We start from the raw sequence: 12015 nt of genomic DNA, 5'->3' as shown, positions 1-12015 counted from the left end.
TAACTAATAGACAAGAAAATTAATTACATGAGTTTACAAATAACCAAATGAATTATACATAACTAAATAATAAATAATGTTATAATAATATATAAATTAAATTAAATACCAATCTAAACGTACTATATATTATTAAATAGAATAATTATTATAGATAAAATGGCATTTTACTAAAACACATATGTTCTTCTTTAAAACTTATTATAACCATTATATTTATTAACTTTTTTAACTTAGCTTCCAATTCTAGTTATATTACTGTCTATCTTTTCTTGTATATTAATCTTAATTTTTTCTTTTTTGGTCTACAATTTTATCTTTTTTATCAACAATATTATTATCATCATTCAACTCTCTAATTGAATCATAATCTTTGATTTTTTAAATTAATTTTGAATTGCGCTTCAGTATTTTACCATTTACATTTTTAATTATACAAGATCTAGGATACTCAATTTTGTTAATAACTATACCAGGGAACCACTTTTTATTAAATACATTTTGAATGTAAACTTTTTGATCTAAATAAAACTCCTTTTCTTCTTTTTCCTGCATTTTTATTTTAATCACTTATCTGCTTATCTTTATTTTAAATTATTTCTTTAGAAGCATTAACAACAATCAGTTTTAAAAATTCTTTAAATTCTTTATTGAATACCTTAATCTTCTACTTTGTAATAGCTGAGCAGTTAAATAAGTTAAATCTGTTATAGGTGTGTTTCTGTAATTCAATAAGTATATGTGAAAGTCACCAATTTTGTTTAACATATCTTTAACTATATCCACTGATTTTTCTGCCAAGCCATTAATTTGATGAAAATATGGATTAGATGTAGATATTTAATTTTATATCCCATTGTCAACAAAAATTTAAAAATTCTAAGCTATTAAATGGGTTATTGTCAGCAACAACAGTTTTAGGAACAGTTAGGTAAATACTAAACATCTATATTATATAATAGTAATTTGACTTTAAATCTTCTAAGTCTATTATTCGGTAATTTGTATATTTCTGTTTTATCTTTAAGACTAGTGGTTGATGATCTGTATAATAGAACGTTAGTCATATATAAGATAATGGCATTTTTGGTAGGCAAAAACTATATCTGACATTTCCTTTTCAATTTGCGCAAAATTTCAGTATCATTCAGGCATCATTCATGCATAATGAACTGGTTTATTGTTTTAAGAACTATAACATCAAATTCCTCTCTGAAACACATCTGTTAATTGGAAGATTACAAAGTATGTCTTATTTTTCCAAAAACTAACTTGTGTTCTACGGTTCAATACCACATTATATCTTTTTTTTAAATTCCCTAAAAGAGGTTATTATGGTTATTATTTCAGATAGGTTAGAAATAAATCCAAAAAGATAATTAACTATTCCAAGAAATGATTGTAACTTTTTTTTATTACATGATTCATTTAATTCCCTAATTGTTCATATGTTTTCCTTATCAGGTTAAATTCCTTTACAACGGAATAAAAATGCTAAACATTTTATCTTGGACACTTTATATTGCAATTTAACAAAATTAAATTTAATATTAAATTCTCTTGAATTTTTAATTTCTTTATTTAACATTAAATTATGTTCTTCAATTATTGAGCCTAATATTAATACATCATCAAAATATATATTTATATTTTTAATGTCTTCAAAAAATTTAGATATAATTACGTGTCCATGACTTATCAAACATAGAAAATGTATGCATATGATATTAAAAATAAATATAATATAATATAATAATAAAACTGAGGTATACAACAGTATTATTATTGTTAAAAGTCCGGACACGAGAAGAAGAAGATTGTGGTAAACGATATTTTTAATTTCATATTTTTTTGTAAATGTGTGTATAGTTAAGATTTATTATTTCATGACTATACTAATTTCGAAAACTGAAAAGAACAAAAATAAATGCTCAATTAAAAAAAATTAGTTAACATTTAAGTATCTTATGCAAGTTATAAAAATATTTTATTCAATTTATCCTAAAATTTAGAATGAAAAAAAAAACAAGCATTATTTTTAAAGGAAAGTTGCTAGCATATATTATTATCTTGATTTATTTATTTATTGTTTTTATAAATAAAATATATAAAAAATATAAACCTAATTTGACTTTTATCGCAATTGATTTAGACATTTAGTTGTTTTTGTGTATTTTTTTTTCTATAAATTTTAGAATTTAACTAAAAAAGATAATTTGTCCTTTTTAATTCAATATTTATCATTTGTTGAATCTCGGACTACATGCAATATTATAACCATTCGAAGTTGGATAAAATTGTTTAGTAAACCTATTTTAGCATTTCCAAAATCAATCGTTAAAAGCTCAAAATTCAGCAATAGTCGGTATATTTTATGCTTTACTAGATTATAATATTATAGATTTGTTTTAAATTATAATCATTATAATTTATGTAAACAGTATTACAAACAGCAATAGCTAAGTTTACATAAGCCCTTTACCTCATACACGAGCAATATACCACATATTTATACCCTATAAATTTTTCCTGCCTTTCACTTATGATTAAGAATATTATTAGGTATACAAAAAAAGTAAGGGTTTTGAAGCTTATATAAATATCCTGGATATGTTCCAGCCTCCATAACAACCCCTCAAGATTTTCTTATTTACATTAGTGTATTAATGTAGACCTATTTTATTTCAGTTTCGTTGCAATACAAAATTATGGTTTATTATTTGCAATATTGGATTACTTATAAATATGTTAATTATTCAAAAGGTATGATACTATTTGTATTTTATAAACTTAACTTATACATATAACTACTACAAAATATATTATTAGGGGGTAATTTATCATATTTACTTTTGTAAACTATTTTAAATATTTTTGTAAACAGGCTTAAAGACAACTACCAAATTTGTTGTAAGACTACGTTTTCGAGTAAGATATAAGAAAACAGAATGTTCTTCAATGTACAGAAAATATATCAACTTGAAAAAAAAATAATTATTGCAAGAATAACCATTAGTGTACCATAATACCAAAATACATTGGAAAAGGTAAGATTACGGAAGCACGCGATAAAAAATATAAACGTGATAAATTAATATAAATTAGGCAAGTCAGTGTATATTTGTGTTTATATTTATCAATAATATGAATTCATATAACGGTCAACGGTCATATTAAAATAGGTCACACGAACTAAAATATACTCAATCACGCACTCACGTTATAGTAAGTTACAATTAAAATTGTATGTAGAATTTAAATTTTATCACTAAGTAGGATTCTATCAAAGAATTGTTTAATTATTTATTGCTTAAAATAAAATGCACAATATATTGATTATTATTATATCATGTAAATTTACTGAGAGGAAGCAAGTTAACTTTTTAATTCCTGACCGAATCGTGTAAGTTGTGTATACGAGATTAAAAATGTTTTAACTATAATTACCCATCTTCTCTTTGATTTGAAATCTAAATAGTTACTTGCTAATAAATACTGTAGTGCATAATATAATACGATCTTAGAGTTTCCAAAATTATTTTTAAACCGTTAAGTCACCGTGAAAATAAATATATTGTATACAATATTTTGTAATTTTTTTGATATAGCTAATACTAAAGTAATAAATAAAAAAAAATTAAATTAATATTTTCGAAGACTTTTAGCAACAAGCAAAAACAAATTATAGATATTAAATTTAAAAAATCCACAAATCAATTTATTCTACGACTACAATACTTTAAGAGGTTGTAAAAATGATATTATAATATACATTTTATTTATTATTATTATTTTTATTATTTTATTTTACCTAATTGGCAATAATTTATATGTGTTAACGTCATACTTTCTGTTTGCATACATTTGTATTCATATCTAGTATCTACATAAAATTTATATTTATATTTAAAATCACGTTAGTCTACCGTCGTATTATCGCACACAATATATAATGTTCACAGACCGATCCTGATTCAATCATTGAGTTCCATGGAGCTTGATGTAAATTAAAGTTGTTCAACTGGCGGTGATGAAGGATGTACATATTGTATTGGAGACTAAGTGATGTGGCTGATTCACGCATCTAGGAAATGAACATCTTATATGTTGTATATAATGCAGCTATATTTCACAGACAGCGGAACAGGCACTAAACGATCAAATACTTCCTTCACTACTACCTACCAGTTTATTTACCATACAGTCTAACTATTTTATTTTAAATGGATTCGACAACAATGTATACTTGGTACTTACACGTATGTGTTCACAAGTAATTATTTTAAACATGTATGATATCTTATTATAATATATATTATTTTATTAAATTCGTTTTTTTATTTAATGTTATTAATACTGTTAAATTTTAATTTATTATTAATATTATAAATAAATTATTACAGAAGGTAGCAATGAAAATATATCGTAAAATATTTAGTAATGTAAGCTGACAGGCAGTTTTTGTTTAAAATCCATTGTTCGTATAAGATGATTCATCATTAAATTCTAATTTTACACACACGTACAGTGAAAAACTCAAAAAATAGATACTAGGTAGGTATACACTTGAAACTTTCAACTGTTCTATAAAAACTTATAAAATAAAATAATAATTGCTACATACTTACATAAAAAAATAATACTTTTTCGTTTAATAGAAGCAAACATTCTTAAATAATAGTTTAATCAATATTCTAGTTAATGAAAGTTGAAAAGGAATAAAAAATCGTTTATAAATGAATCAGTAAAGAAATTTGTATAATATAACGAAGTAAAGTTATTTATTCTTTATCATATTTTAATTTGAAGATAGTTCATCCATTATTTATTGAAATTAGTACTCGTACCTACTATTGTAGAAACTTAGTGGTATATACTTATCTAAAAATGTTGCCGTTATAAAAACAATATTTGTGTAAAATATTACTAGGCATGAGTGCAACTAGGATTTTTTTTTTTTTTGATTTTTTGATTTCATAGTAAAACTTTTACGTTTGATTAGAAATAGAATTTAGTGGAAAGCGCAGTGAAGCTGGGGCACTTAGGTTGTTAGGTTATCTGATAATCTTCTTTTTCCTTATTTTATAGAAAAATGACACATTTGGTATAAGAAATAGAATTAAACAGGTAATAGAAATTCTGAAAAGCATTATAAACCCTAATTTGTACAATAAATATATTACATATGTATTAATAAAGTAAATTTAACTATATTTTTAATAATTTTTAAATAAAATATTATGTTAGATTGAGAAATGAAGTGTTTAAAGATAAACGTGATTTAAGTGATGTCAAACTCAAAAATCTGATTGTCTAAAGGCTTGAAACTGATTTACTTATTATTACTTTATGAGTTGAAAAGACAGGTAATAAAATGTAAAAAATATACTATGAATGTTATTATTACTATTTTAATAATTTTAATTGTAACATTTAACTATATAAAACAAAATATGATTTTGTAATTTGATTCTTAATATTTTTTTATTTTAATTTAATACCATCATAATTTATATTTTTTTGTTGAATATTTTGTTAATTTTTCTTGGTTGAGTTTTTTCAAAAAATTCAAAAACTCTTAACAATTTCTATTTTAATTTGATAAGGAGTTTCAGCAGAAATTTTCACCAACAGTCAATATATTTTATCTAATAACGAATTGCTTGCTAAAGAAGATATGCGTTAACAAATATGAATTCATGTTATGGTAAAAAATTTTCATTAGTATTTTGGGAAAGCTTGGCTAGTTATGTTTTTTAAATAATTCTATCCACAGTATAATTTAACTAATTTAAGGTTTTGAAAGCTTTGAACATATTTTCTAATTTTACGATGACTGAGATAATAATTAACCAGACTTGTGGCCCGTAGATTTACCTTTTAAATTGAAGATTTCGGGGTGAAACTCTAAGTAGTGGCAGCTATAGTTGTATATTATATTAATATGTAATTTTAGTATTTCATTAAAAGCTTCTAGTTAAACATACAATTTTAAATTTAAAAAATCTAAATAATGATAAGTTAACATCTTGAAGTAAAATAAAATATTACAGAATAACATTTTAAAATAACTACCACTATATGTATAGGTAGGTAGCTTAAAAAAAAAATTAATTTATATTATTGAGTATAAATTATTCAATTGGATTAATATGATGAAACAAATTTAAACCAAATCAATTATGTTTTAAAAAAATATTTACAAACATAGTAATTTATATTTATATTTATTATTACAATTGAATATACGGATACATATTAAATATGTGAATCAAAATTTATTATTTTGACAATTAGTATATATTTTTAAGAAAATAAATATTAATTTATTTTAAAAATGTATTTTAAGTAGCATAATATACTTAATATCATTTTAAATATAATAGATATTTACTATTATAAAAATGTTTGAACATAGGTTTTTAGACTTTTAAGTTAAACAGTTAGCTAATAATTATTTTATCTTAAAATTTAAAACTAAATTAATATATTGTATTCGTTTTCAGATGTTAGTTATACAATTTATAACAATTTGATCATTACTTATAACAATAAAACAAAATTAATTTTTTAATTTTAAATTTAGCCTACTGTGATCAAAATCACATATAGTAAAAAAAAAAAAAAAACACAATTTTATCATAATTAAGTTTAATATTCAATTAAAACGTATTCAATATGATATATATTATGTAAATAATTGTATTAAATTATTGATAATATGCAAATACACCGTTTAAATTAATATATTTACACATCTTATCCTTGCAAATTATGGTTGCTTAAAAAAATGTCGTGAACATAAACAATAACATTATATTTTGTGTAACCTTTTTAATCTGTAAAATACAGGATTTTAAACTCAATATTTTAATTCATGTGTTTTTTTTTACTAAAAATAAGGAAAACACGTTTTGAGTAGAAGCCAAGACGCTTAAGTATAATACCTATACATATATAGGTTAAATATTTTGCCAAAATGTTTTATGTTCTTTTGTGTTGTACACTTAATGAACAAAAGTAGAAAAAGCTGCAAATTATGTGGTAAAGAAACGTCAGACGTGTCTATATCAATTGCTATACATATATTTATATGTGTGATATGTGTATAAGTGTATTTTATTTTAGTACAGTAGTGGATTTATGAAATTAGAAAATTAATATAAAACTTTTATAAATATAAATATGTAAATATGTTTAATGTTATTACATTTGACTTAATTTGACTAGTAGGTTTTACACGCAGATGATACCATCATAATACCAAACATTAATTTTACACTAATAATATTATAGTATATTTCAGTTAAAAAAAGTAAATATTGTTAAAAAATTTTATTTTATGACTATCGTATCAATTAAAAACTGATTTATGTGTCTACAAGTTTTTTTTTTCAATAATGAAATGCTGTTAATTTTTATTCGTCAAGCAAACGCTAAGTAATATATTTTCCTGGTGTGATATATACTTTAAAAGATATGGTCCCGTATAGTAGTATTGATCACTATAAATCATCGTATCCTCTAGATTACAAAGATTTATGCCGATCAATTCATCGTTGGTACGTGCTAAACACAACACTTATTTTTAAATACACATTGTACACGTACATATGTCTAAAAGCTAAATATTTGTTTTAGAAAACAAAAAACGTAGAATATCTCCCGAGAGACACCTTTCGGTAAAAAAAGGAATTCAAAGTTTAAGCCAATAAGTGATTCTAGATATACATGTGTGTAAATCAATATCCATTGATTTCGGAAAAAAAAAAGTTCGTCTACAATATAATATTGGTTTATGACAAGCGTGTCGATAAAACTTTCAATGAAATCGTAATTGAACAGCTAAAATATTATTTCACGTCTGGAGTTAATTTTGTTATTTTAATAAACTGTCAAAAATTTTAAGAAGACGAGTGTCAAAACTTTGTCTTTTGTTATCTGTTAATTATTTCTTCGAGTTAATTTCCACATATACATTATGATAATATATATGATACATTACAAGTAGTTCCAGATAAACTTTTAGATTGTTCTTGTAAATTAACATCGAGTAAATGTGCAGTGTAAAGAATCATTCTAAGTAAATACGATTGATAAATAATTTTATTTGTATATCAAAACAAAAAAAAAAAAAAAAACAAAAATTCAGAAATCATCGTGAACAAAGACAAATAAATAATACATATAGTTAGTTATTTGTCAAATAATTCAGATAATATATGACGATTGTGTAACTTTCACTTACACAGTTGAATAACTTGTAATCTAAAAAAAAAAAAAAAAAAATAATAAAAATACAAATACGCATTGCTTTTTAATAAACTATTTTGTATTTAAACCTTGTGAATTTTCTTTTTAAAACGAATATTGTGATTTATGAAACAAAACAGATTGCATGTTTATAAATACAATGCCTTTAAATTCATTTATCCAATTACACTGGTTTTTTTTTTTTAATGTTGTTTCGATTATAATATTATATATTATGTATAATAAAATCTTACCATTATAATAGTTGCATTATAAAGATATAGGTTGTAAAGTTTTTTTTTCGTTAAATGGTTTGAACCCTTTCATTGTATTTATTTTTTATTTTTTTTTATGAAAATCTTTTAAACATTTCTTTTACGTCAAATTTGTTATATTTCAAAAATTATCTCTATTCCATACATTTTTTTGGAGTTGCGTACAAGAATAAACGAATAAACATAAATGTTTGAATTCCCAACACTCTCGTTTGAACCAAGTGATTTACAAATCGAGAATATTATGTTATATCGTTATATCTACGATATATACTATGTAATATTATATATTATTATCAGATCTCAAACGTTTCAGTGAACACTCTTCTCAATCATGATTTTACTAACTTAACCTGTATATTTATATTGATAACAGTATTAATGTAATATTATATGGTTAAAAAACATTGAAACTATAGTAATGAAAACCATTACCTATAGTTTCAATGTTATTGAATTATATTTATTTTTCTATTGAATTTTTCTAATTTAATCTTTAATTATGATTAACAAAGCATTAATATTAATAACGTATGATACATATCCATAGTATGCTATTTATGCTTATGAAAATTACTGCTCAAGTGTTCAGTCCTAAATTTATGGAAACAGAATTACATTTGTTTATTTGAATATGAAACTTTTGGAACACAACAACATGAAAAGTGGTAATATAAAATATAAATTACATTAAAAAAAAAAAAAACCTACATTTTTAAAGATATTTTATCATACTATGTTAAATGTTTATATTGAAATTAGATAATAATTTATTTTTATATTGAAAAATCCAATAAATTTAAATAGATTTTTTTTTTTTTTACAGACCACATACATTTTATTATAAAGTAGTAATTAATATAATTATAACTTTAGGATAAAAGTTAGTATGAATTAAAATGTGGTATAAATAGCTAACTTTAATCTAAATGTTTTAACGACTTCATTGTGTGAAGTAAATTTAATCATTTACATGGAAATGAAAATTTAAAAGTTTCTGCAGATAAATTTTGTGAGTTACAACTAAACAATATTTAGTCAACATTTGTGCTTAAAATGTCTATAAAAATGTTCTGCATTTGTATTTTTGAAGTTTCTATAGAAAATAAGTAACAAAAAATCTTGCATAAAATTAAACTTTCAAGTTTTAACTATCAAAACTTAATTAACAAATTTTTAATAATAATATTTCATAACCATAACAAATTTTGTCAACATTTGAATTTCAAACGATCAAAAAACAAAAATATCGTGAAATGTATTTTTAATATTTTTAAATTGTTATAAAGTTAAATCTACTCTGAAGGTCAAAGCATTTTAATTCTGGTTAAATAATATATTATTATTATTTTCATGATAATGTGATATACAGCTAATCGGTACTGTTGTAGTGTAGCTAAATTATTTTGTTATACATTTATTTATAAATTAAACATCATTGCATAAATAATTAATTTAAATTGTATAACATATCGCCTTCAATTATAACAATAAAATACATAAATTATATTAATAAAAAATAATGAATTAAAAATGTAAACACCGTTGTGAATTGTGATGTAATAATATATAATGGATATATGATATCTGCATATAGGTATTAATTATTTTACTAATGATTAATATATATATATATATATGTATTAATGTCAAATTAATTATAAGCTTTTGTTTGAAACATGGCTTATAATATTATATTTATGCGTAATAAATATTTCACCAAGTGACCATTTCATAGAATGACTAACTTTTCATAAGACAGATCAGATAATATTTCACTAAGTATGTATCATATAGTAATTTTATGTTATATGTAATACTATATACCTAATATTGAGATTATAATGTATAATTAAATCAGTAATAGGTAAAGTGATAACAAAATTTGCGTTCTGTCAAAATGATGACAGTTGCTTTTATCTTATTCTTGGTACATTTGGTACAAATAGAAACGTATGTTGGCGTTACAATGAATCATCCTGATTGATCTTCGTTGATATTGTGTGTATATTGTTATTAAAACCTTATACACATATAGTATAATATAATTAGTTATTACTAATTTTCCTATTACAAAAACAGGATTGTATTATATATTATTAAATATACCATATTATTTTATTCAATTGGTGTTTTTCATTTAATATAGTAAACATTGTTGATTGTATTATTGCATTTCAACTTTTCGATGATTTATTTTAATTTTTAATGTAATTCAGAGTCCACATGATACATATTTTAAATAGATTATGTTATAATATAATAATAATAATATAATAGAAAATTATCTCATTTATAAAATAATATTTATTATGATATTTCATATGTATTACCGTGCTCGGCCATCGAGAAAATAATCTGATAATGTTAAAACTTTCGTTGTATATGGAAAACAAAAATAAACGTTAAGACGAGAATTTTCATATCCTCTCTCCCATATTTTTTTATATTACACAAAAAAAAAATATTAAAATTGTAATTATTCATAAATATTCAATATAATCAAAATTTTTATTTAGAAAGTCTATTAAAAATCAATGTGGCTTTAAGCTAAAAATAACATTTTTTACGCGTTTCAAAATGTTTAAATGCCATTTTTAATTTATATTTTGGTAATGTACATTTATATATATATTAATACAAACATTTGAATAATCAATGGAGGGGCATTTTTTTCTGTAGATGATTTTAAAAGAGTCGCTAAATTTATTTAATAGTTTATATGAATTCTTGATTCAATTATTATTGAATTATCCTACTTGTAATACTCAAGTTTGAATACTACTTATACGTATTTTTCACTGATGGTATTCATTATTTATGTATATTAATTTATTATTTTAGGTGTATTTATTTATTTATTATCAAAACACTTTAAAAAATAATAATGTATTTCCATTTAAAGCATAAATAAATTATAACCAACGATAAATTTTCATACGGAATCAGTTGAAAAATGATAAACGTCTCGAAACAACATATGAACACATAACACGCACGATATTCTATTGTAAAACACTCTTGAATAGAAATGTTTGAAAAATAAATAAGCCGTCATACGTAGTACATAATATTAAAGTGATGTTAAAAAATAAATAAGATGAATTGGTTAACCACCACACTGGATCTACGAAATATCATTTATCTTATCATTGGGTTCGTCAAAAATAAATAACAAGTCGATTTCTAATGGTTTTGAGTTTTAATTATTGTTTATCTAGAATAATTTTTTTTTTTTTATCAGAAAACTACATTGTTAATGATATTTAATTGATTTAACACAGAACATTGTGAAATATCAAATATTTATTAAACATACTTAAATTTAATTTAATGATTTTTTTCGCGTGTTTGTACGCCACAAAATAAATAATAAAACTGATTAACTTGAATAAATAGGAAAAAATTGAAATCTTAATTAACTGTATTATTTTGCATGTTACTAAATACGTTTATTTTTAAAGATAGTAACAGAATATTTTAGTAA

Source organism: Melanaphis sacchari, unplaced genomic scaffold (assembly GCF_002803265.2).
Source record: "Melanaphis sacchari strain LSU unplaced genomic scaffold, SCAv2.0 Contig12_pilon_pilon, whole genome shotgun sequence".
NCBI classification, from domain to species: Eukaryota; Metazoa; Arthropoda; class Insecta; order Hemiptera; family Aphididae; genus Melanaphis; species Melanaphis sacchari.
This window is presented reverse-complemented; position numbering follows the sequence as displayed.